Here is a 25,067-nt window from a genome sequence, read left to right on the forward strand (position 1 = left end):
ACAAATTACTCATCAACCGAACATTCAAAATTTCTTCACTTGTTGCAGCATCTCCTCAAAATGGGACAAATTATTCTCTTCGACTATATGACCAGCAAGGTTGTTCCATTCGGTAATGGTTCTCGGAAAATAGGAATATTTGTAGCAGTTCGTTCTTGTGGATAAAGGTTTTACGGAAAGAGAATGTCTCAGGCGTGTTGCATAACCACTAGAGTAACTAACAATTTTCGAGATGTCAATGTTGTATTGCCCATGAATTAACTGGAAAAAGAATTTCAAACGACAGATACGGTTTCTATCAGTAACGGATGGTAAGCCACTCTTTTTAATAAGATTAGTGATAGAGGTGCGGCCATAGGAATTATAAATAAATCTTACTGCTTTCTTTTGAATCCTTTCTAATTTGTTAATGTTAATCTTGGTATATGGGTCCCAGATCATTACGGCATATTCTAAGATTGGCCGCACAATAGTGTTATACGCAAGGAAACGTGTTTCAGGAGTAGCGAACCGTAGTGCACGCCTCAAGAAGAATATTTTGCGCAGAGCATTTGCCGAGATGGTATCAATATGTTTGTTCTAGGAAAGATTATTGGAAATCCATAGGCCGAGATATTTGTAGCATATTACCTCTGAGAGTGCACTATCGGAAGTACCATACTGGTAGAGAAGAGGATTCCTTTTAAGCGTTATTCTCATATATACTGTTTTATCAAAATTTATCACCATTTGCCACCTATCACACCAGCGCATTACTTTCTGAAAGTCATTATTTAGCCTTATTTGATCTTCACTTGAGTTAATTCGTTCATAGAGGACACAATCATCAGCATATAACTTAACATTAACAGAGAGATCTTGGACGATATCGTTAATATAAATAATAAACAAAAGCGGTCCAAGCACAGATCCTTGGGGAACTCCCGATTCAACTGGAATGCAATGTGAGAGGGCACCATTTAGTGTAACAAACTGGCGCCTGTTTGTCAGGTAAGCCTTAATCCAGGTTATTAGTTTATCGTTTTTTGTTACAGAACTCAATTTATATATTAGCTTGTTATGAGAAACCGTATCAAAGGCCTTGCGGAAATCTAAAAATATTACGTCAGTTTGTTTTCCTTCGTTTGTGGCTTCTGCAAAATCATGAATTGTTTGTATTAGCTGTGTACATGTCGAATATCCTTTCCTGAAACCATGTTGAGCTTTCGATATTACGTTATGTTCTTCAAGAAAGGTGGATAAATGTTTATGAATAATGTGCTCAAGTATCTTACACGCTGTGGAAGTAAGTGAAATAGGGCGATAGTTTTGCACCTGAACTTATAACAATAAAGGCAATAATGGTGGTCCATGGCGGCGTGATTTATTTCAAAAGATTTATAGCTTCGGAACTTTTGCAAGAATTATCCCTGGATGTTCAATAGATTTCAACGAGCTCGTTTTTTTTTTTTTTTTCAGAATAAAAAATATGCTCGAAAAACGCTATCACTGAGTTGAAAAGGCCGGATGGACTATTCCAGTACCCGGATGCATGCGTTTTATGGAGATAATTCACTTTAATCCTCATGCCATTCAAGCGTCTGTAAACAATTCTGGAGTTGTTTTGCTCGATGGGTTCATTGCAAACTGCCATAACTTATGCTCCACAAAACGATTTTCATCATATGAAAGCGGCTGCGTTAAATTCTGTCAGGCAAAAGAAAAACGCAAGGAATCGAGAGAAGGGAGTGGCAGATACGCGTGGGGCACTACACAAGTGATGAAACCTTATTCTATCTGTAGGTCAGTTCTGCGACAAAAGAAAACTAAATTAAGACAACACTCTGAATCCCGTTTCGCAAAGATAGCTTGAAACGGTTGAGCGAAAGCAATGTGGCGTCCATAAAATGGCCTTTGGGCTACTCAAGTATGTGGCCGCCAATATGGACTCCGCTTCCGACACATCGGGTAGAGTACTGGTGCCCCGATTTCACAAGCCTGCCCTGGGTTCCCTCTTGGAGTGACAGCGGCCGAAAGCGACCCTTTCTGTGGCTATCAGTGGCGAGCCAGCATCGGACTGCATTCGTATCGTTGCTCCGGCAGTCGACCCAAAAGTGGTTAATGCGGGCTTTTCTTCGAGGCACTGACCCAGACTGACAAGGAGGGAAGTGCCCATAACCGGGCTCTTTTCTGAGATGCTTTTTTGTTGTTGTTTTACGTGGTCACTGCGCTGCCGTTTATGGTGCGTCCCTCTGTAGCGTTCGTTGCACTGAGGCAAATATAGGGAGCAATGTCTTTGAGAGGTTGTTGTGAGACTGAAAGCTGTGCCTTTGACGTTGTGCAGCTGCCAAGGAAAACAGTGGCGTTCAGATCAATAATGTGATGCCAGAGGCATCGTATTATCTTTCCTGATGCGTTTCATATTGCGTAAGGTCAAGTCAGGAAGCCGCGTTTGACCAGCGTAATCGCTCGCAGCAAGATGTGGCGCAAGGGCCGCCTGTGATGCAGTCGAAAACAAGGTCGCAATACAGCGGGTCTTTTTAACCTTGACGTTGTTCGAAGGTGTACGGTACCGAACTCCTGGGTGGCGTAGTTTAAAGTCGACAAAATCGATGGTTTTGATTGCGCCTTTGTGCGCGAGGCCAGTACTGACCTCGGCTGAACTCCCAATTCTTCAGTGCCGATGCATCATTGTGATGTAAGCTGTTGGGCTTGAAGTTTTGTTACGCTTGGAAGGACTCCGTGAGGTGCTGTGCTTATCGGTGCCATGGGAATCAAGTCGTCAGATTGTTCTCTTAAGTGGCTGTTTCGACCTTTCATCAAAAAGGATTACTGTTTGGTTCAGCCAGGACAGCAGCTTGGGCATGTTGGTTATTCATTCTTGATGGAACAGCGCAAAACATCGGGACAAGAGACAAGCGCTGACTTACAACTGGTTTTTATTTCGAAGAAACATTGCTTCTTATACCTTCTTCACCCTCTCAAAAAGCACATGCGTCGCAACCATATCGTTCAAGCGTCCACAAAAAAGCATAAGACAAATAATCACAGATATTTATAATCACATTTTTAACATGTCAAATTCTTTCTTAGTCAAAGCAACAGACGGCGTGCTGTTGTTTTGCGCTGTTCCATCAAGACTGTTTGGTTGTACGTTTTGGTGCGAAAAGCGGCGATGCAACAAATAGCTTTAGGAGATGACTGCGGTGAAGGGACGTGTGGCCTGACCTAGAATGCAAAATCAAAAAAAAAAAACTAACAAAGGGCGTGAAGAAATCTGTCGTGAAGAATTTTGATAATGTAAAATACTTGCGTGGTAAAGTGACAACGCGCCGCGGTTTACCGCCAGCAAGTGTATATTTATGGTTTAGTTTTAGGACATACAGAGCCCATTTGGCCTTCGAACTCGACATGGGTCGTTGACATCGCTGAAAGCTGTACCCATAGGAGCCAACCTATGCGCAGAGTGAAATCGTGAAAAAGTGTAATTATACGGCAGTGGTGTCTAGGTGGAATTCGGCACACTTAGGGGCCCAGCGATGAAACAGAAAGAGCGAGAACAGCGGCCTCTTCCAGCCATTTCAGTGACTGGATGTGACTCTCAGGAAGAGAGATTCCTTAAACGGTTAGTGCGGGTCGAAGGCAGCAAACAGAAGGTTCCCAATGCGCTAGTGGACTCCGGTCAGTCGTGATATCGGCTGGAAATCTCTCTTCTCTCTCCCGAAGGATTACGGCGCTTGAAGGGCTCCTCGTGGGCAGCTGTAGCTCCGAACAACTTCCGGAGTAGGACTCTTTACCGCTGTTATCTGCGAACAGGAGTGGGATTCGTGCTTACATTGGAGATTACGCTGGAGCTTACTACACTGCACGGAATGCTTGCTACCGAATGCTATATAATCTCTGCTGAGATTGTGAGAGCAGTGTTTGAGTGACGGAATGCTTTTGCTTGTTTGCTAACTTCTCGACGAGTGGAAGGCATTAAACCTTTGACGCAGTCGTTGCAAGAATAGGTGAACAAGAGTATAGAATTACAGGACGGAAATTCTTTTGAAAAAAAGAAAAACTTTTTGCAAGTATTATAAATAATCTGCTGAATTCTCAAGTACTGCTTCTTGTTTTAATTTTAAAGATCGAAGAATACTTCTAGACGTAAGTTCTTTTTTTTTTTCCTATTTGAAGAGCATGATGTCTATGTGCCTGCTAAAACGCCCGCATCAAAACGCATGGTTCCTGCTCTCTGGAACGTGCCAGAGCTGCCATGCATTCCTAAAACTTCTGCCACTTTGACGTCGTCCATGTAAGACGAAATGCCACCACCACTGTTCTCTTTGACACTTGATAAGCTAACCTACCGAAGTTAGAGCTACCACGCGCTGACCGTGTAAATGGCCGCTGATTACGAGTGAAGCTACGCAACGACGACGAGAAAGCAGCGTTGACATGTGTCGCTGTCAGCACTCGTGACTTGCGGCCTTCACGAACACTGCGTAGTACTCGACGTGCTTTGTTCGCAAATTCAGTCGTTCATACATTTGCAGCCCGTGCATTTGCATTCCGTGCCTAGTCGAGTGAAACCACGAATGTGCAGGCACTGTCTAATGGGTAGAGGAAGACTCAATTTTGATGGGCAAAGACCAAGCATGACCATAGAGTGCCAAGTCTAACAGGCTGTGTATCGACGAATACGAAGAGTACGTAATTGCATGTAACCCGGACATATGGCGGATGGAACGAAAGAAAGGTGTCCGAAAAGGTGCAAGCATTGGGCATGCACGCAGTGGCTGCATGTGATACAAACGCCTGGACGAATGAGATAAATCGCCGACAGCAGCGCGCGCAAAAACTGAGATAGAGAGAAATGATTTCGTCATCACTGCTCTTTTTATACATGAGCAGTTGCTTTTGACTGCTATTCTACGCAGTGTTATTTCATGAGCGCTGGAGGCGGGAGAAAAAAAAACGCGAAAGAAGTGAAGAATGACAATGGGTTCCTTTATGTGCGAGGTGATCTCTCGGGCACATGCATAGCTACCTGTGAGGGGACTTTCCTTGATGGGGCCAAACACCGTGATTTCATTGACATCAGTCAAGTGAGTTCATAGTTGAGCAATCTTCGATCGACGATGTAGATACGTCACGGCAGATATCCACAGTCTCCGTGAATGCAGCGATACCATTGTGCCGCAGCCGTGATAAGTTGAAATAAACGCGGTGCGTATACTCCGGCATCGTGAAGAGAGGCGTGGGAAGAGAGTTATCCCACTGGCGACGTGCAAATCCGGTTCAATATTAAGTGCATTTTTTTTTTTTTGCTTGTAACCCGCCCTTATCGTCCACCGCGCCGAGGCCGCGCAGAAGGCTTCGCGGGGTGTCGCTCGAACTGGTGATGAAAAACGAAGCGCATTAACAATTGAGAGGAATCGCATTAAAATCGTCATTCTATCCCTATTCACGTTAGTCAAAAGCTACCGGAGTCATTTTCCTGCCGAGGCCAGTGGCGGCGAAAGATGAAGACGGAATTGACGTTTCCCGAATAGTTGTCGCCTGTGAACAGGGTTGTTAGTACATGCGCATCTTGCTTCAGAAGTAATCCCTCGTAACCGGACTGGTCCAGATTCTGAGCGGCGACTCCTCTGTTCAGCAGCACCAGCGAGAGTTGAGTTCAGTACACACAGGACAGTAAGCCTATGTGCCATTGCTGCGTTATTCGACCTAGTGGTACAATATATAACAGCAAGCAACCGTTATGATACCAGAACAGCATTTTCAGCATGATTCAAAGAGAGAGAAAAACTTTATTACGACGCAGCGTCAAGCGTCACGGATATCCTGCTCCAAGGTCACCAAAAGCCAGCTGAACCGTCAGTTGGGCCGAAGCTGCGTGTCTTACATGCATAGGAGTAGTAGAATTGCACTCATAATGACTCTAGAAATTGAATTACATAGCTTTCAAGCCGTTTCACCCACTGTTTTTACAGAAAAAAAAGGGGTACCCAAATGCGGTACGGATACGTACCCTTCAGCCTTGTGGACGCATAAAAAACCTTGCAGTAGAATTGAAAAATTACTTCAAGGAGTACTACTAGACAGTTGACTGATGGAAAAGGCTCGAAAGCTAAATAATTTTTCAAATTTTATTTCTCCCACCAACATGGGCCGCGTCAAAACCCAAACACAGAAAACCAAGGAGGCCTGATAGCGAACGAAAAAAAGCATGCTGAATGATTTGTTTGGTTGTTCGGAAATATTCAGCACGCAAAAATATGGTGCCTAGTCCGTTTGCCGGGACATGAAGAAAGTGGGACATCAGTCTCGCCATTCGAGTGTATACATTGTTCCGATTAGTCCTTTCTTTTGTACGTAACCAGTCGCTGACGTGCGTCCGCAGCAGGCGCTGCACTTCGATTCAGCGGGTCAGTTCAGGCACCGAGTTACGATTCCTTTCAGGACGGCCATAACCCCATCCTGGGATGTTGTTTTTTGGGGTGGGGCTCATTGTATCCGGCCCGAACACTGACCAGCTACAGGTTTCTCGTGTCGCAAGCGAGTCACTCTCCGCTCCGCGCTAGAGTCGGAGCGCTCACCGAGGCGGTCGCCCGCGCGTCTGCGCGCCGGGGAGCCCGCGGCGACTTTCTTCGTTGGGCAACGTTGCGCGCGGTGCGTGACGGGGAACGCTCGCGCGCCCCTTGCGGCGCTCATCTCGGCGCTTTCTTTTAGCCGGCGAGTCCCTCATCTTTTATCAGCCGCAATCACTTGGCTTCTCCGTGACTCGTTTCGAAGCAGAACCGGCAGCCGCAACGAGTGGACCGCGTCAATAGCACGTCTTTAGGCTCGAATAGGAGGGGAACAGAGGAAGACGTCCCTGCCTCATTGCTGGAGCTTCCTTTGGACCCGTCCGCTGAATGCCTCGCTCACGGGTCTCGTTGCCGGAACATTTTCCTCACATCTGAGTTACCTCATTCAAGCATGACCAATTAGAAGCACGACCCTCCCCCGCCACATATATGACTCCTCTTTTTTCTGTGCCAGCGTGTTCGCGACGCACTTCGCCTGGCGAGGTTTTGGTTGCTGGGCAGCTGCGAACTTTCTGTCCCCCCCCCCCCCCCCTTCCTTCTTCCATTGCACTCCCCTAATGGCCCTGGCCCGCACATCGCTGCTGCTGCCGCTGCGGCGAAACGCCTGCCTCTGCTGACTCCGGTGAAAAGCTAATATCGCTGCTCTACGGCGGGAAGCCCGCCGCAGCTTCCAAGCTGAAGAAGGACGCGCTCTTGTTCTCATTTTCTTTTTTTTCCTCCAGCGGTTCATTTTTTTTAACGAAGTTTAAGTGACGAGATCCTGAAGAGACGTGTACGGAGGGAAAGAAAAAAAAATCAGACCAATGAAATTACTTGCAGGTGCAGCAGTGGGCATTCGGTCCTTTTAAACCAATTAAATAAGCAAGCACAAAGGCAAAGAGAATTGGAAAAAAAAAGCGATGGAGAAAACTGCTTAAAAACAAGAGCGAAAGGAACGTTTTTATTGCTTGTATTTTTTTTCCCCGCGGTTCAGAGCAATGCGTCGAACGAAACGTTCAGAAAGAAGGTGTGTAGTCCCAGTCCATGTAGTCCCTTAAAAATCGGAACTTCCTTTGAGAAATAGATTGCGTCAGAGGGTAGTGGTCAAATCCCATCTTAAGAACGCCCGTAGAGTCAGAAAGAGCAGAGAACAGAGAATGCGGTCTTATCACTGGCAGGTTAAAAACACATTCTTTAAAATTCCATCCCAAAATTCAAACCGCTTTGCTAAAAGAAGCTGAGATGAAACGGTCAATGCATGTCCCACGTGAGTGGAGCAGTGGACACCCCTTTATTTAGCCAGGCGATGTGCACCCTTAGAATGCGCTCTAAGAATAACTTTGGCTACATTTCATTCATTGGTTTGGTTTGGTTTATGGCGTTTAACGTCCCCAAGCGACTCAGGCTATGAGGGGCACCGTAGTGGTGGGCTTCGCATAATTTCGACCACTTGGGGTTCTTTAACGTGCACTGGCATCGCACAGTACGCGGGCCTCTAGAATTTCGCCTCCATCAAAATTCGACCGCCGTGGCCGGGATCGAACCCGCGTCTCTCGAGACAGCAGTCGAGCACCATAATCACTGAGCCACCGCGACGGCTTCATTCATTGAACTTTGATCAATTATTATACATTCTTCTGTGCCTAAGACCATTAAATGCTACTAAAACGCTGTTTATTGCCAACCTGTGTGCCCCTAATGATCAATAAATTGCTGCAGGGTTCTCTGATCTGTGGTCACCGACGCACTGAGCATGATCGCCATTAAAATTACATTAAAGAATGTTCACTGATTCTGGTTTCCGTTTCTTTCAACTTTATGCCTCATTGAGCGGTCACTTGTTCCCGCAGCCCTGGTCACGAACGAAAGAACACAATTTGCGAAGGCCGCCTCCTCTGCGCTGGCCGCAGGTCAGGCGCGCGTGGGGGATTTGCGCCCGGCCGGCAGCTAATTGCGATTCAAAAATAGATCCCCCCAGTCCCCTTTCCCCGTCCAGAACCTGCGCATCCCGCAGCTCACCAGGCTGAACCTTAGCGTGCCGCGCTGCCCTCGAGGTGTACTCGGAGCGCGAGCATCACCCCGCCGTCGCTACGCCGGCCCGCTCCGGCCGGCGCCTTTTTATCCCTAGGCCACGGGGACGAAACGTCCCTGTCGCTGTGACGCGCACGCGCCGAGCCCACGTGACCGCGCGGGGAGGAGGCTCGGAGGAAACGCTCGTGGGAGGCGCGGAGCAAATTGGGAGCACGCAGCGCTGTGGAGGCACGTCGTTCGTCGCGTGGAGCCGGCGTCTCGAACGCGCGCCACTGCTGTCACCGGCGGCCGCCGGCACGCGCAGCATCAGTCGCGGCCCATCGGCATCCGACGTCCCGCGTGCATCTGATTTTTTTTTCTGTTGCTTTGTTTTTTCCGGCGTTCGTCGGTGAGCACCGCTACAGGCTGACCTCCCCCTCGCACGGCCGCTCCGCCGCCTTCCCGGTGAGCCACCTCAACTGTGCACGCAATCCACCGGCTTCTCCGCGCGCGCTCTGCTCTGCCACGAGGGGCGTTTGCCTGCGCACGTACGTGCCTTTGGGGCCGTGCATGCACCAGAGACGCACCTCTGTTGTGCCATGCCAGGCTTTGCAGGCGTTTGCAGCGGCCGCTGGCCGCAGACGCTGTCTCGCCGCGACGCTCGCTGCTGCCAGCTGCGAACCGCGCACGAGCTCGTCGCACGCCCGGCCTGTTCCCAGGCGCTGCTGCCTGGGAGCGGCTGCCGCATGGGCCTGCGAGCCGGCTCACTTGACGCCCACCACCAACGCCAGTGCCGCGAAAACTATTTCTCCACTGCCCTCTTGCACGCAGACTGTTTGATATGACCGCGCACTGTCGCTGCCAAGTCGGCTTTCGGCTCACTTTGCGACGTTGTCTCGATGCGCGCAGCAGTGAGTTTTAACTCCGGAAAATAGTTTTAAAATAACTTCTCTTGAACTTGGAGTGTACAGTAACACTTGCTCCAATGACTATTCCTTAGAGCTGATGCACGTAGGCTGCCTTACACGCTGTTATTCTTTAACTTTTCATGACGTTCACGCCAGCTCTACGGTAATCATGCTGCCACGCCGGTTAAGTTGCGAACAACTATGGTTCTTTTTTCCAAGGAGAGCAAATATGAGCTCTATACATCTCCCTTCCAGCTACTAGGATTGCGTTATGAGCGTGTTCTTTGCAGTATAATGTCCTTAGTGTAGTGCCATATTTGTTATCTCATTAGTCCTTTTATTACTGAAGGACGCGAGCCATGTCCCTTAATAGCTCGTATCATGGCTCGCAAGCCCTTTCCGTATCACATCTTTATCCATTTTCTTAAGAGTGGAAACCGAGTTAAATTTTCATGAAATTTATAAACCGTGTACCTCTATAATGTTGTTATTACATTACCCGCCGCTTCAGAATCTGGTGCCTGGCACTTAGGTAGAAGTTCATGAAGCAGAATACATAGCAGCGACATCTATCCCTTAAAAGTCTCCCCAGAATAACATGCACAGTAATTAGACGTTAAATGTTTTTAAATTGAGAACTTTCTCGTGGTCAACTTTGTGTAGTCTCCGGGTCTTAAGCGACCAGGCGAATGGTAAGCAGCGGTCCGCTAATAATAGCTCAGTACCGTCCCTATCTTACGTTTGTTACCGCCAGGAATCTTCGACAGTCTTCCCATTTTTATCACGATTTCTCGATCCCATGGGTCGGCCTCTCCGCCAAGTTTTGTAATGGCCGCACTCCCCTCCACCTTTTTTTTTCATTTATTGTATTTTTATTTTTCCTGTAATTGCTTTTGTCATAGACGTCATGTTCTGACTGTACGCTCCGGTGGTTTTAATTAATCACGCAACGGAACCCTCATTACAGTCGGGTTATCACTGCGTTCAGCAGTCGAGCTCCCAGTAATGAGAAAATCTCGAGGAAAATTCCTAAATGGAGGACTGATCTTTAATCGATAGCTCGAAGACGCGCTTTCCGTTTTCCTCTCTGTGCCGTGGTACCTTCGCATCATGTTAAATTTCACTGTCAATTACGAGTCGATGAAGGTTTTACACGGCGCACAGCACATGAGATGTTGTCTGTAGCTTGTTATACGCATCGCACCCCGTGCATTACTCGCCCCAACGTCATCTTCAACTTACGTGTGCTTTTCTTCCAAAAGATGCTGCCATCATCGTGATTTTAGGGTATCTTCATGCGGGAAAGGCGGCGCGCCAGGAGATAAAGAAATCCGTGCATGAAAAGAACGCCGTCATCAGTGACCGTTTCCAAAAAAGAAGTCTTTCCTCGAGTGAGGAGGACGGCACAAGTATTCCGCGGAATGTCAACCGTACCGTGCAGAGTTCATCGCAATTAGTAACCTTGTTCGGCGATTGCGTAGTTCATTCTCGACAGCCGACACCGCCTAACCTTTACGTAAACCCGGGCGAGGCTCTCGGAATTCCAATGCGCGTGTTCTGCTTGCGCAATACTACACGGCCCGCGTTTTTAGTGCCGCCTTTTGCTCCCTTTGTTCTCGAGTTGTTGCAGGGCAGCCCGATTCGCATGAACGATCACGTAACAAACTGAGCTACTATAAGCCACTCCGGTCATTCCCCGGTGCGTCGCAGCTCTTTTCTGTCATTCATAGAGGTCGCGCAATATGGCAATTGGACTTTGCGACAAATTGTCGAGCGTGGACAGAACAGTGGAACAATTACGTGCCAGATATGGGTGGAGAGATTGTTCCGGGGGATTTCAAGCTCATTTAATATTAAAAAAAAAAGCCGGGTGGCGCAATGCTTCGGCACTAAACCAGGGAGGTGAACATGCCCTTAGCGACAGCCGTGCGTTCTTTTTTAGCTTTTTTTTCCCCCGCGTCCTTTATGTGTCCTTTCCAGTAAGCCACCTCGTGGGCTTCGTTTCATGTCAATATGCTTGCCCGTGTGTAGATTTTGTATGTGCGATTTATATGTGCGTGATGAAAATGACGAAGTTCCGTTTGGCTGACCTTATCACTGTAACGACACACTAAAGCGGAATTCTAGAAATTGATGTATAAATCTGCTTATGGTGAGCATTATGTAGCCGTGCGAGGCTACTGCCTTCGTAGTATCGCTATTTTGACATTCGAAGCTGAGGGGCAAAAAAAAAATCACACTTGTTCCTAAACGTCAGTCTTGAATGCCACCTTACGGCCCCCCGTATAATTGGTGTACGATAATGCCGGAAAGAAAGAGAATTGGTTAGTGTTGCTCGCGTAGATAGCGTATTTAACCTATTAGAAGGTCAGTGATGTGCCTTTAACGCCTCGTCCTCTTGCAACAGGAGCAATAAGGTTTTTTTTTTGTTCGTTTGAAAGGAGAAACAAAAAGTTATGTAGAGATCCAGTATGATGATGGCGAAGCGGGTGCTGTTCTTCATCGGCATTCCGGCTGCACGCACTCGCGTTTGATGCATTGATTGCTCTCACTCGGAACGTTCCACAAAGTCAATGTCGCTCGCCCCGACTCCGGCCGAGCGGATCAGATGTGCAATCGCCTCGCGTGTGGGTGCGCGAGACAGAAAAAAGAGAGGAGAAAACAAAAACAAGGCTAAAGAGAAATCTGACTCGTCTTTTGTCGCGAGACGGTAGTTTAGCGACGTGCGTGCTGCCACGTGACGAACGGTGTACACAACCGTGCCAGAGGGGCCACGTCTTGGGAAGTTTCCGTTCGCGCACCGGGGCGCGGCGGCCATACGCGCGCGCGAAATGGGCAGCGTATGGCTGTTTTAGCACTCCTAGAATGGCCGTCGATTTCGAAATAGATTACTGCAGCAGGGCCACGAGCCGGCGTAAAGAAGACGCGCCTGTTTGTTCCTCTCCAGCGGCGAGAGAATCCGCACGCCTCCGGTGTCGTGTGCGTGCGTGCGCTACGGCCAGGGCCAGGGCTCCCCGACCAGCCGCCGAGATTGCCCTGGAGCCGCGACGCTCCCCAAAAGCTCGTTGAGATAAGCGCTATCTGCAGCAGCAGCAACGTGGTGCGTTGCAGCTCGTTCGGCCGTTATTGGCATGATCTTTGGCCGCGCGCTTGGCCCGCTCCGGAGCACTCGTATCAGCGCTGAAGGCTCTCGAGGTTAGGTCTGTCTTTGTTTTCCTGGTCTAGTATCTTTCACGTTAGGGAGCCCGTTACCCGGTAGCGCTGGCCACTTTGGTGGTATCGTTATTGAAGTGCTAGTTATCCCGTCCACTGCGGGAGCTGTTCTTCCTGTAACAACGGAAGCGTTATAGAGTATACGTAAACTCACACGAAGAGAGATAAACAGTAATCCTTCTTTTTCTTTTCATTGTATTTTTCTCTTTACTTTTACGGGCGGCGCGTAGGAACGCGACAACACCCTTTCCGTCTTTGGGCGCGTCTCAAGACACACAGGCCGTACGCCCTGCCTCAGCTACCGGCGCACAAGGATTGGCAGAGTTGTGCATCCACGTTGCCCGTGGAACACTACCGTGCTCAGGCGATTCAATGAAACAGCCACCACTGGCCTTAACGCAGTAGTACCAGCAGCACTCTTACCTCGATCAGCGGGCTCTACAGAGTCCTTTCAGGACACGGGCATGAGCGCTTCCAAAAGCTGACAGCACATCTCCATTCAAATCGCGCTAACCTGCGTAGAAGTCGGGGCAGATATTCATCTCCATCCATCGATGTTCGTTCACAAATCAGAAAGCTGCCGTGGCCTCGACGGGCAGCAGCGAACCAACGCGCAGCGTTCTCCAGTGCGATACCGCGTGCTATATACCAGTGACCGTTGCTCGTAATCTGGTTAGCTTACTCCCAGGCAGCGCGCAGTCACTCAGCAGTGTCCTTGCAACAACCTGAGATGCTGTAAAAGAAACGGGGCAAGCGTCAAGAGCATAAACTAAACGCAGCAGCGCGTGGCTTGCGTGACCGCAGCTGCCGCAGGCAGCCAATCATGGAGAGTGGCCGAGTATGGCGTGTGCGTAGTCGCAAGCTTTCTCGGATGCTGCTGCTGCCGCCGAGAGGAGGGGATAATCACGTGCGCGCTGAAATTTTCGCGTTCGCGGCGGAATAGCGGGGAGGAGTTTTCTCTCGGAGGATGCATTCCGGCGACGAAGAGCCGATGGGCGTGCGCCGGACGCGCTCGTTGATTATAGTCAGCGCTGTCTGCGCGTTTCTACCGAAGCGGCACGTGGCCAATCACGCAGGCGGGCCTTCGGTGTTCCTTGCATCGTGCCGAGCATCGTGATATACTTTCTCACGTGCGAGCCAGTGTGCGCGAACGAGAGCCCTGCGGAGGCTTCTGGAACGGTCTTCGCTTTGCCGCGCCGTCGTTCCTTCGGGTGTGGCCGCTGGGTTCGCGGCAGGTGACCCGGATAAGTTTCGCTACCACGGATATTCATTCGCTGTTGAGAATCGGTATTATGCGAAGCATATTACTAGAGGTACACTACAGCCCTTCGCCGTGGTTACGCGCCGTGCACACCACGTGGTACAGTGACGTCACACCACGTGACATACCACGTGACACTGACGTCACGACAGAGGAAGACGGAGGTACACTACAGCCCTTCGCCGTGGTTACACGCCGTGCACACCACGTGGCACAGGACGTCACACCACGTGACATACCACGTGACACATGACGTCACGACAGAGGAAGATGAGGGTCCACCTCGCGCCGTCGCTGTGGTTGCACGCCGTGCAGACCACGTGGTACAGTGACGACACACCACGTGACACATGACGTCACGACAGATCGCCGGCACGCGCTGGGAGAGGGAGAACGATGCCATCGCACAGACACCGGAATGTCCTCGAGCGGCATTCCCGCGCATTTCGAACGGTCGTTCACACTCGGTGTAGGTGAAACGCTCGCTCCACCGGCCAGGCGGACGCGGCTTCCGTGGCAATCCAGGGGCCCACCCAACGCGCGTCTCGGGGTTAGTCGGCGTTCCGCTGTAGCCATGCCGTTGTCTTCCCCCACGACGAAGGCTTCTAGTGGTTGCATTAAAATGACCAAGTATTCAACCAAGGAAAGCCATGTATTACCAAGCCTAGCCATCAATATGCTTCGCATCTGACCAGGGTTAACCAAGTTAAGCCTCAGCCATTTTTTTTTTCAAAGCATAAAAATGAAATATGGCTGTCATAACTGGCTTTTCTCGCGGGCTAATTACGGGAGCTGACGACTTCAGTTCCGCGCGAGCAGCCCCACGCACGCATGCAGCGACGCAGAGGTTAGCACGCGGGCAGTGCGTGGCTGCATGCTCGGACTGCTTCGCTACGCCCCGATTGGTAGACTACACGTGCTGGCTGCCTCCGAACGCAGTGGCACAGCCTCGGGCGTTGCGAAATGCGATCAGCGCAATGCCGGAAGCGCGGCATTGCCCCCAAAAACGGCTTACGACGTCACTGCGGAGCGCGTCTGCCGAGCGCTGTTCAGCTGAGTGACGTTCGGTTGCCGCTGTGCGCGCTGCCTCTGGCTGCTGACGCACCTGAGGTAGCTCGAACCGCCAGTAGCGCTCTTGTCTCTTCCCCGTGCACCCACGTGGCTGCATAATGGACCACAATGGGCGCGCGCGCCGCTCGGGGTGTTTCCTGATGCGGCCACAAAAAAAAAAGGTAATAATAAAACAAGCGCCGCCCTGCTGGTGGCCGTCGTCGAGCGGGATGTTGGATGGCGCTCGTGCATTTTTTCCCCGTCGATGTTTGCCAGATGAGAGCGAGGCTGGCCTCCGGTTATGTTTCAGTCGCTGTTGGCGAAATCTGCGCGTATATAGCGGCCACCATTAGAGAAGACCACGAGGTACCAAGTTCAGGCCTTCGGCGTCGTGTGCGTGTTTTTTTTTTTCTTCTTCTTCTTCCCCCTGGAAGCACCGTGCCACAGTGGCAGGTGCGGTATCCCGTTCGGAGGTCAGTCATAAGTGGACTGTATATTGTTCGCTTTTCTGTCTTGTAGATTCGACAGCTACTCCTTTCACTCCGTCGAGGTGTGGCAGTCACCGAGTGTGCCATGATTTCAGCTTGCGCGCCTCCGTACATGATCGCCTCACGTGAATATCTGTCAATAAAAAATGTTCGAAACAAGTAAATTTAACTTGTAAACGCACCATTTTATTCGGGATGAGCGATATCTCTCAATACTATGTGGTAAAGTAGCACGGGTAACAAATATACTACCGCACAATATATGCTCTCCTGCTGTCGTTATGGATTTATCTAACTACTGATACTTTTATGCGAGGTCTTACTCAACAAATTCAGTGGCTTCTTGTGCTACCGGTAGATGGGGGCAAGTCCCATATAGAATGAGCTCCGTAACCGCTTCAGCAAGCAGACGACTTGCTCCAACTTTGTTCTGCCGAAGCCCCAGCGTCGCTAAAGAAGACAGGACGGCTCCAGATAGTCACAGACATAGCTGCTTTGAGGATTCTTGAGAACGGTGACGTCTTATTCCTCGCGTGGCATTCGTGCGCCGCATTGCGTCACAAGGCTTTATAAACTGCCAATATACTTGATTCGACAGATATTCCGGTACCTTTCTCCTACGTGGCTCAAATGTGTATACTTACAAAGCGCTCTTCAAGTCTCGATCGAGCGGCGGTTAAAGGTATCCTGAGTAACTGAGGTCATGGTTGCCTCCCAGGAGCAACGCAGTTTCCTCACGGTTGCCACGCAGTGACATTTTCTTTTGTTTTGTTTCCCTTGCTCGCTGAAATGCTTGGCGTTCATAAAGTTGTTTGTTGCTCGCTTATGCATGCCTGTAACAGGTGCGCAAAACTGATTGTTGGGTCGATTTATGATGGCCATCGAACACAATTACATATACGTTCTCAGCCTTTCACTTAGCCTCATTCTCTTTCTGTTTCCACTACACCGATTAAATGGCAGCGCGCTTTCTCGTGATATATTTACTTATAATGCCTTCCATCTGGTGTCTTCCTTCCCTCAGGTCATGATAAGATCGCTTCCCAATAGCAACAACAACAACAAAATAATATCGTTCCTTAGAGCCACTCGCACTTGTAGAGGCATTTACTGCAAGTTCAAGGCCTCTTGAAGTCAAGCGTTTTAAGTCGCTCTTATCGGCGAAGCGATTTTCAGCAGCATGTAGCGATATTTAATCGCCTAATTTTTCTATCTTTAAGGCCTGCCTTTCCGTTGTTCGCTCACCCTTTTCTGTCCTCTTCCCCTATAGGTGTCTCAAATTTTGATAGTTCCTTTTTTACGCGCTTGCTTTTTTTTTTTTCGTGAATGGCGCCGTTGCTCTTGAGCGCGATCTAAACGGCACAGCTCCATTCCTCCGTTTCCGCTTGGTCCTCATATTGCGCTTCGACTTGGCTCTGCCCGTCCTTATGCAAAGCGCGATATAATGCACGCGGCGGCTCATCGTGACTGCTCGATCACGAAGCAGTAAAAAGAGGAGATATACGCGGCACAGGTGCCTCGCGGCGCAGCGGAGGAACGAAACGATCGCAGCACGAGGAAAAGCTGCGAACCTGCGCGACCACGTCGTTAGCAGGGACCACCTGTTTCGTCGTGGACGCGCCACATGCCAGCGTAACGTGAAGTAACAGAAATAAAAAAAAATAGAGCGGGGAATTACGGGTTGAGGACGCAAATCGGGCTGCAGCACCTGTTGGGTCGTTGAATCTGTCAGCGCCTGTGCGCTAGGGCATTCACAGAAACTTTAAATAAGCAGGAGTTGCTGCGGGGAGAACCGAAACTGCCGGCTCAGCTAAATTACTATACCCTCGCTTCGGTGTTGACGCTTTAGCTACTTTTGTGTCCAAATATATCTGCTGTTTAGAGTAAGTGATTATACTACGAGCTTCCTCTCGGGGCTGGCAGCAGCGCTGACGCGTTTTATATGATTTAGCGGCGGAAATAGCTGATGTTATAGCAGCTTTCCCGGAGTAAATTTTTCCCGAGTGGCACCCTAAACTGCGAGTTAAGTTGTGTGAGGTCGCCGCCGTGAACACAGCCGGTTTTACTCGTTCCCTCGTTTCTCGAAACGCTAGGACACTAAATAATCAGCTCAGTCTTTATCCTGGGTGCGCGATAGCTGCGAGACACTGAGGGCCCAATGCTCCTGGTCCCTCTGACCTGGTGATTTCGAGAGTGTATACCTTGCTGTGTTTACGCTGTTTAGTGAGCTTGGCTGGAATCATGCGTGTGTACCTTGAGTGCCGCAATGGGGGCGCACCCTCGCCGTCATTATCACAGTCCTTGGGATTTGGCGAGCCATTGGAAGTGTTTTCAATTTCGGTTAACTTGGCTACGCGCTGCTGCATCATCAAGCCGGGAAGCAGCTGTGTATACTGTTCGAGTGAGATAGCGCACACGCGTGCTAAATTTAGGGCTGAAAACAAGAAAGAAAAGGTGCTCAAGGGCGGTACGCCGCTTTTTGTAGAGCGTGCAGTTGATGCTACCCTGTCAAGGTCACGAGGAAAAGAAAGTCGGGAGTGTCTATTTGAACTGCTCCGCGTTCTCACTGTCATCAAAATACCTGGTGGGCGTCCAGTGCTCGGAGGGCCCCATGCTTCACTGGCGAGAAGATGCTTGCGTGGGCTATACACCTGCGACACTTCAAATTTCTTTGCGTTGCCAGGATCCGTCATTGAGAGAAGAAGGCTGCGATGGTTGGTTGCACATCTTTCTCCTCTGTTTGCCTCTGATTTTGGGATCCCCGAAAACCAAACATATTTCGCTGGGCTCGCGAGTAAACGTTCTTAAATAGCACTCATGCAGGCATGTAATAGTTTGGCTATTATAGCCTCTCCACTTCAAGCAGTGTTGATGTAGGATGCAAACTGTAAAAACAAGTATATAGCTTACCTCTCGCGCCTTATGCAAGCAGTAAGTTTTGCAGTTTGTTATTGGTTAGGGTTTGAGAGTTATAACCGTAAACGCATCAGACACAACCCGTTTGTACTGACAGTTGTTCAATGGACGTAACTCAGCGAAGCGCCATACACTTCGGCTAGATGTTATCGAGCCGTTTTGCTTTTCACAGGCGCGGTTGAGTTCGGTGCTGCGAAAGACGACTTGGTTCGTGTGGAATGTATCTAGCACAAGGTTTACGCGCTGCAAAGAGCATTTGTGCGTCGCGTAACATGTGTTACTCGCGGTGCAGCACGATTAGGGAGTTCTTGCGTTGCGTGCCCGCACAGTAGCAACATCGACACCACTGCTAGTATACTAGTTGAGTGCGCGGCACTGCCGACGTCAATTGTTCACCTGCTCGAAGCGCATCTTTGCTAGCTTCCCATTCACCATTTTTACCGCGTGCTATCAACCATCGCCTCCCCCTCCCCCTTTTTTTTTCTTCAGTGCGACCTCTGCCTCCCAACCGATCAGGGTATAGGTCCCCGAGAAAGCCTTCCGTCCGCGTCGGTCCAGCTCCGTTCAGGCGTCGCTGAAGCTGCACGTGACTCCCTGCTCTCTAAAGCACTGAAAAACCGGCGCGCATGCAAACGCCTCGTCGGCGTACGGATTCATCTGTTTCCTTGACTTCATTCCGGTCGAGACCGTCGATCTTCGGCGATTCGAGGTCGGGGCCTCCGAGGGGCGCTACACGCACAGCCGGGCGCAGCGGCGCACTTCGCGCAGCCCCGGGGCATCCTCTCCGCATGTCGGGCATTTTCCACGCGAACGCGGCTGTGCCTTCCGCGGTTGCGCGGGCGGCGCAGACGCGCGCTGTATCGTAAAGCCACGCATCTCCGCGTAAACAAGCCGGGCCGAAGGACGCAGCTTGTCGTCGGGCCGAGCGTGCACAGTGCGCGAGCAACAAGGCCCGCGGTCGGCACGGAAACGGGCGTGTTCTGCGCGGCTTTCTCTGCATTTGCCCCGCCGTTGCGGTGGGATGCGCCGCCCAGTGAGTGGGCTTCCGGGGACGCTTAATTACGCCGTCTTGTGCGCGATTGCTGGAAGACGCTTCGTTCTTCCGACGCTTTTCCGTTCGTCCGGGGAATCGGCGATGCGTTTTTTTGTTCCTTTATGAATTCCGAGCTCTGAAGTTTCTTGCTATCTGATGAATGCACGACGTCAGCGTGCTAGTTTCTTTTCATTGTATCTGGGTGCTTCGAACAGCGTGGTAGATTGCTTGGATGTTGCTGTCGTTCCCTAGCTAGTCGCTCATTTAAATATAAGCGGCTATATTTGTGCTTTGGTTGCGAAAGAAAAAAGTTGTTCACGTTACATGGCCCTTTAAACGAGGCTGAGAATGGAAGGAATAAATTCGGTGCTGATTTCTCCCCGAAATTAAGCACTAGGATGCAGACCCTGCGCACGCACATGAAAGTAATGGGAAAATGTCCGTGCACCGATTTACTATCGGAATCCGAATTGGGCACCAGAATGTGAATGGCTGAAGAACAGCTATTTGAATTTAAAAGTTTAGAACTGAAACCGTCACCTAGATTTTTAATTACATAGATTAAATACTTTGCAGAGGTCACAAATTTATAAACGAAACTGACTGGTTCTTGTAGTTGCTTGGCTGCAGTTAATTAGGCAGAACAACAATATTTAAGAATATTTATTGCACTGTTCTACTGGGCTAAACAATTTTTAATCGCTTAGAGATCCCTTCCTTCACTGGCAAAACAGATATAGCAAACAGATACCCTTGACGGCAGTTGTGAATTTATCAGTTATCGGTAGCACAACGAAGGCCGCGCTTAAGAAAGCGAGCTGCTAGGAAGGAGCGCGGAAATTGTTCCTAAGTTCGAGGGCGACAAAGCCCGTGAATGTTCCAGCAGCTGTATTGCGAGCCACTATCTAATGCTCGAAAAGCATTAATTTCTTTGTACTTCGCCGCTTTCATTTCAGCGGTAGAGCTCCCCCCCACGCGCACGCACATGCACGCACACGCACTCACACTCCCCAAGTGGAGTGGGTACAGCTGTAGTGCGCGGTAGATCGCATAATAAGCGGGCTCTTGCCCAGTTAGAATACGGCGTAGCGTTGTTTTGCTTGGCCTGTCGTGCCAGTAAAGCGTCCAGACACGCAATAAGGTGCTTCAAATCGCGCGCTATAACTTTTCCTGCCGTGTAGGAAGACACGCGGCCGAGCTGCGGTCGCGTATATACTCGCAGGCGGGGGTAAATCGAAGTGGGCGTTATCAGCGCGGGACCGCGGACCCGCGTCCCTGCTGGCGTCCGGCATTAGTTTCGCATCTTGTAGCTTTCGCATTGGTACGAGCGGGGTGCGTGCGCGTCTATGCGCCCATGAGCGCACTGTGGTCGCTGCCTTTACCCACGCGCCGGAAGGAATCGAAATTACCGGCGCGGGGAGGTTCGATTAATCTGGCTGGTTCTGCGTCGGCACACACGATGCCCGCATTCGATCAGCGGGCTTCCCATACCTGTCCCGTCCTTCGGCTCTATACCTTTCCTAGGCCCGGCAAGGGGTTCAACGCGAGCTGCCCCAGTGTTTGCGAGAAACGCTGATTACAATCATGTCCGCAGTTTTGTGTGCGCGCGCTTGACATGTTTTGCGGTGATTCCTCCGATCGTGGGCAGATTTATTGCATGCCGAGCGAGAAAGTTTCTGTGGAAAGACAGCAGCGGCCGTACGTTTTAAATATACTTTGAACCTGGGGACTTCCCTCCGTACCTAATTCCGCTTGGAGTTGACCACAAATCCGCTGATGAGACTAACGAAATTCCTGGTCGCCGGCAGATACTCTGGGGTGGCACAGTGTGCTGTCGCAAGACTGAAGTTGATGTCGAGCTCTCGATCTGGCCGGCACGCTCTATTGTAGTTGATTCTGAGATTATAGGTCATGCGTCTTTCTGAATTTTTCACTCATTTTTCGAGTGCTTTGCATTAAAGAGCTCTAATAAAGCGCTTGCTGGCCATTTCAGTGGCACAATCTTCGCTGTCCCATATTTAACATTAGCTGAACTGTTGTGATTAGAATTGCGTACTTTTTAGGCCATTTTGCTGCAAGCTGTCGCTCATTTTGTCTAGGATATGCGCAGTACTTGATATGCGGGTGGTAGCCGCTGCCTTGCACTTATTCCACGATGTTTTCAGTTAAATGATGATTATTTTAATACTTCGTTCAACGCTTTATTTTCCGCGGTGTGGACAACACCTGGAAATGAGTTGTAATTTTAAGTTTCAAAAGTAATCTTCACAATCGAGCCGCAAGAGCGCAGGTACAGACTGGAAATCTCATTGGCGCCAGTATCCCCGTACCCCGAGGCTGCAGTGCATTTCAAATGGCCACTGTTAATTTGAAGGAATGCTTTTGCAGTGCGGGAAGGCAGACAGGTTTAGCTCAGACGCGCAAGTGATGCAAGTGGGTACGGTAATGTACACGACGAAATAATTAAATAAATAAAAAAGAAGAATAAACGATTGACCTCGTAAACAATGTCTGGTGCAACCTGCCATTTGTAGATGGTTTACGAAACTAATGAGCAGCAAAACACAGCTCGTCCCAAACAGAAACGAGCGCTAATAATGTGTGTATTAGTTTTGCTAAAAGAAATAAATCGAATAATCCCGAATTAAGGAACCGTTCCTCGAATGGCCTTATTTGTACCCGATTATGAGCTGAAAAAAGGGAAGACAAGTTACACCCCCCCCCCCCCCCCCCACACACACACACACACACACACTTCTAAAGAAACAAGCAAAATAAAACCCGGAAAGGAAAGGCCTTACGTATGTTGTACGCATTTTCCTTTCCCTACGTACCCCACTTAAAAATGAATTTCCCAACCCACCGTTCCTTCTTCATTCAAGTTTCATTCATGAAAAGCGTCCGTTGTTGTCGTCGCTGAGCTGTGTATAAGCAATTCTCATATTTATTTACAAAAATTCCTCATACACAGCTCAGCCATACGCCAACATTGGGCCAGTAAATGCCGCCAGTGACTGGAAATCTCGTCGTCACATTGCCGCGGCGCAGCCCAGTCCTTCCCGTTCATCCTCTTAGGGATCCCTCGTAGGAGAGCGGGGGCCGAAATTCGGTTGCCGCTCTCACTCGCCCACCCGTGGACGCCTCAGCTCTGGTGCCAACTCGGGTCTGCGGGGCTGTCTCGCACCCGAGCACGTGCGCGTCGTCCTCAAGTCGTAATAACCGAGAGGCCTTCAGCGCGGACAGTCCGCACCGAGCCCTGTCAATGGGGCGGCGGCAAATAAAAATGAACGAGCATTCCTCGAGGGAATAACACGTTCGAAAAGACACGCCCCCTCCTCCCATCCCCCCCCCCCCCCCCCCCCTCCACACGCCAGCGTCCATTCCTTTATCGTCTCGCCTTTCACAACGCCGCCATCGTGAGATTTTTTTTTCTTTCCCTGCTCTGTTGTCTCGGTATGGATCTGCGTCAGCGTTTCTGGTTTCCGCGCCAGCCCTCCTCTGGCCTCCCTCCTTCCCGTCAACCCGTCCGCATTTCGAGGCTCCCTTTGCCGTGTCAATGGTATGGACTACAGGATTGCCCATCGCTCATGGGCGCCTTGCAGCGCCTGATCGATGGAACGCGTTGCTGGCGTGCCTCCATATCCCGTCGGACCCATTCGTTTGCGGGAAAACAAGAAACGCAACAAAGTACTGTTTGAAGGCGGTTCCCCTGCGGACATCTTATACGGCCCGCGACCAGTTCCGTCCACTGTTGTTGTTGTTCTTCTTCTTGTTTTGCTTTTCTTTCCTTTCACTTTCGTGCTTTCCCAGGTGCTCGCGAAATGCTTTGGCTCACTGGCGGTTATGTCCATTCAAACTTCTCTGCGTGGTGCTCATGCAAGATTCCAACGACGCGAGGACAGATTGGTCGCAGATGGTTTCGGAGTGAAGAAAGTGCTCTTTTGTGTTTTTTTTGCTAGGTTGGCTCTCGCTGCTGATTGTGCTTTCTTCACCTTGCGCGCTTTATTATGCGATGTTCGTATCAACACGTTCGCCGACATGTTCGGAATGAGAGACGATATCGCCACACAAAGTGCTCGTGGCACGAAGTTTTCAGCTTGACGTTTTCTTCGAATGCAAGGTGTATAGACCCCCGGGAGTTATTATAGTGCAGACGTCACATGTGCCAGCAGGCCCCCAACCATCTGTTTTAGGTAATTTCTGCGACGGAATTTTGTTTTTAGTTCCCTTGAGGAAGCAGCTGCGTGTGACTGTCCATAAAGATGTAATATGTCGCAAGCGTGGCACATGTCGACAGATTTGCAGTGGTAGCGAACGGCTTCGTCATGCCCAACTCCGTAGTTAGTGATCGCGCTAAAAGTCCACAACCTTTCAGAACTGGGTATCGCTTCGTGTTCAAGTCAATTTTAGCGGATCTGGCCATTTGAGGTCCTGCCACTTTTTCATCTGAAGCAAGTCGGCGCTTCTTTGAAGCATTCTAAAATTTGTCTTCTATACACGCAACAGCAGGCTGAAAACAATGCACCTGGGCGCTACTTGCGCCTCTCGCCAACGCTAACGGCGCATGCGCGGAAGGAGATGGTTGTTTGTTTTCTATTTAGGGACCTTGTCATTGTTTACAGTTTGGTTGAGCGCGCGTGCGTGTCAGAATGGGCTGCGCAGGCGCAGTAGATGCCTGTGTAAAATCCGCCAGTCAGAACGCTGCTGGTTGAGCCCGATGGTAGTATGGCTGCTCTAAAAAAAAACAAATGTGAAAAGATCTTTAGAACGCGGGAGAATGGAAATGAGAGCCGCGCATGAGAAAATCGGCCATGTGAAAAATGCGGATTAGAGGCAGGCGTACACCTTTTCAAAACTTCCCTTCTGGTCACCACCATGTTGCCACCGGGCGGCAGCAGCAGCGTTACGATTCGCGTATTTAACAGAAGCCGCTTAATGCGCATGCGTGGCACAGGCCAAAATGAGCGTGTGCTCTATCAGGCTGTAAACAGTGAAGAGGTCTAGCACATGAAGCTGAGTTCTATTGCGGCGTTAAGTGCACATGCTCCGAACTTTGTCTCGAAGCTTTGGGCCCTGCTGTGCGCTTGAAAAACCGCACGAAGACAGCGGCCGCACGCAGCACAGAAAGGAAGCGGCCAGTGATCAAGGCGCGTCGAGCAGCGGCGCGCCGGGCACGAAGTTCGTTTTTCGTAACAAGCTTACGTGGCGCCTCCGCGCCGCCGATGTTCAAAGGCTTCCGGAAGTCGCGTCAACCTCATTTCGGTCTCCATCTATACAGCTCTGTGAGTTCGTTGAGACGCCGCGGCGTGTGCTCTGTCCGTTCGCGGCCTTGGCAGCCACAAGCGCCAACTGTACATTGGTTTTCAATAAGACCGCCACACGTTGTCATCGTATCGGGAGGAGCACAATGGATTCTGTCAGTGGCGCTCCGTTCCTTTCTTTTTTCGCCCGACTCGCTTCCGCCGTCTGCTGGTTCGCGAAGCGTGAAGGCTCCGATCTGGCGTCCCGGGCGGGGATTATTTTTGCGCGCGCGCATTCGCCGGTCCTGTAATGGAGGCAGTCGGCTGCTCTCCAAAAAAACGTGTCACGCAGCAGCCCCGTAGCACTTTAGGATCCGGTCCCGATTGGAAATGTCGCCTTCAAAGGGGGACGCGC

The 25,067-nt window shown here is 50.1% G+C and overlaps 1 protein-coding gene across 9 annotated transcripts in view; it reads left to right on the forward strand.

The window, feature by feature from the left end:
- Positions 1–25,067, forward strand: part of LOC149350220 (dual specificity calcium/calmodulin-dependent 3',5'-cyclic nucleotide phosphodiesterase 1C-like) — a 779,369-nt gene that overhangs the window by 551,156 nt on the left and 203,146 nt on the right. For 2 of the 9 annotated variants that reach the window (XM_089579198.1, XM_089579199.1), the window contains exon 1: positions 8,502–9,008. The exons of the other annotated variants lie outside the window; for them this stretch is intronic. The gene's annotated coding sequence lies outside the window, so the exon portion shown is untranslated. Of the gene's footprint in view, positions 1–8,501; positions 9,009–25,067 lie in introns of those variants that run through there. 9 annotated transcript variants of the gene reach the window in all.

The sequence above is a fragment of the Amblyomma mixtum genome, chromosome 3 (genome assembly GCF_055824585.1).
Source record: "Amblyomma mixtum isolate Tamu chromosome 3, ASM5582458v1, whole genome shotgun sequence".
NCBI classification, from domain to species: Eukaryota; Metazoa; Arthropoda; class Arachnida; order Ixodida; family Ixodidae; genus Amblyomma; species Amblyomma mixtum.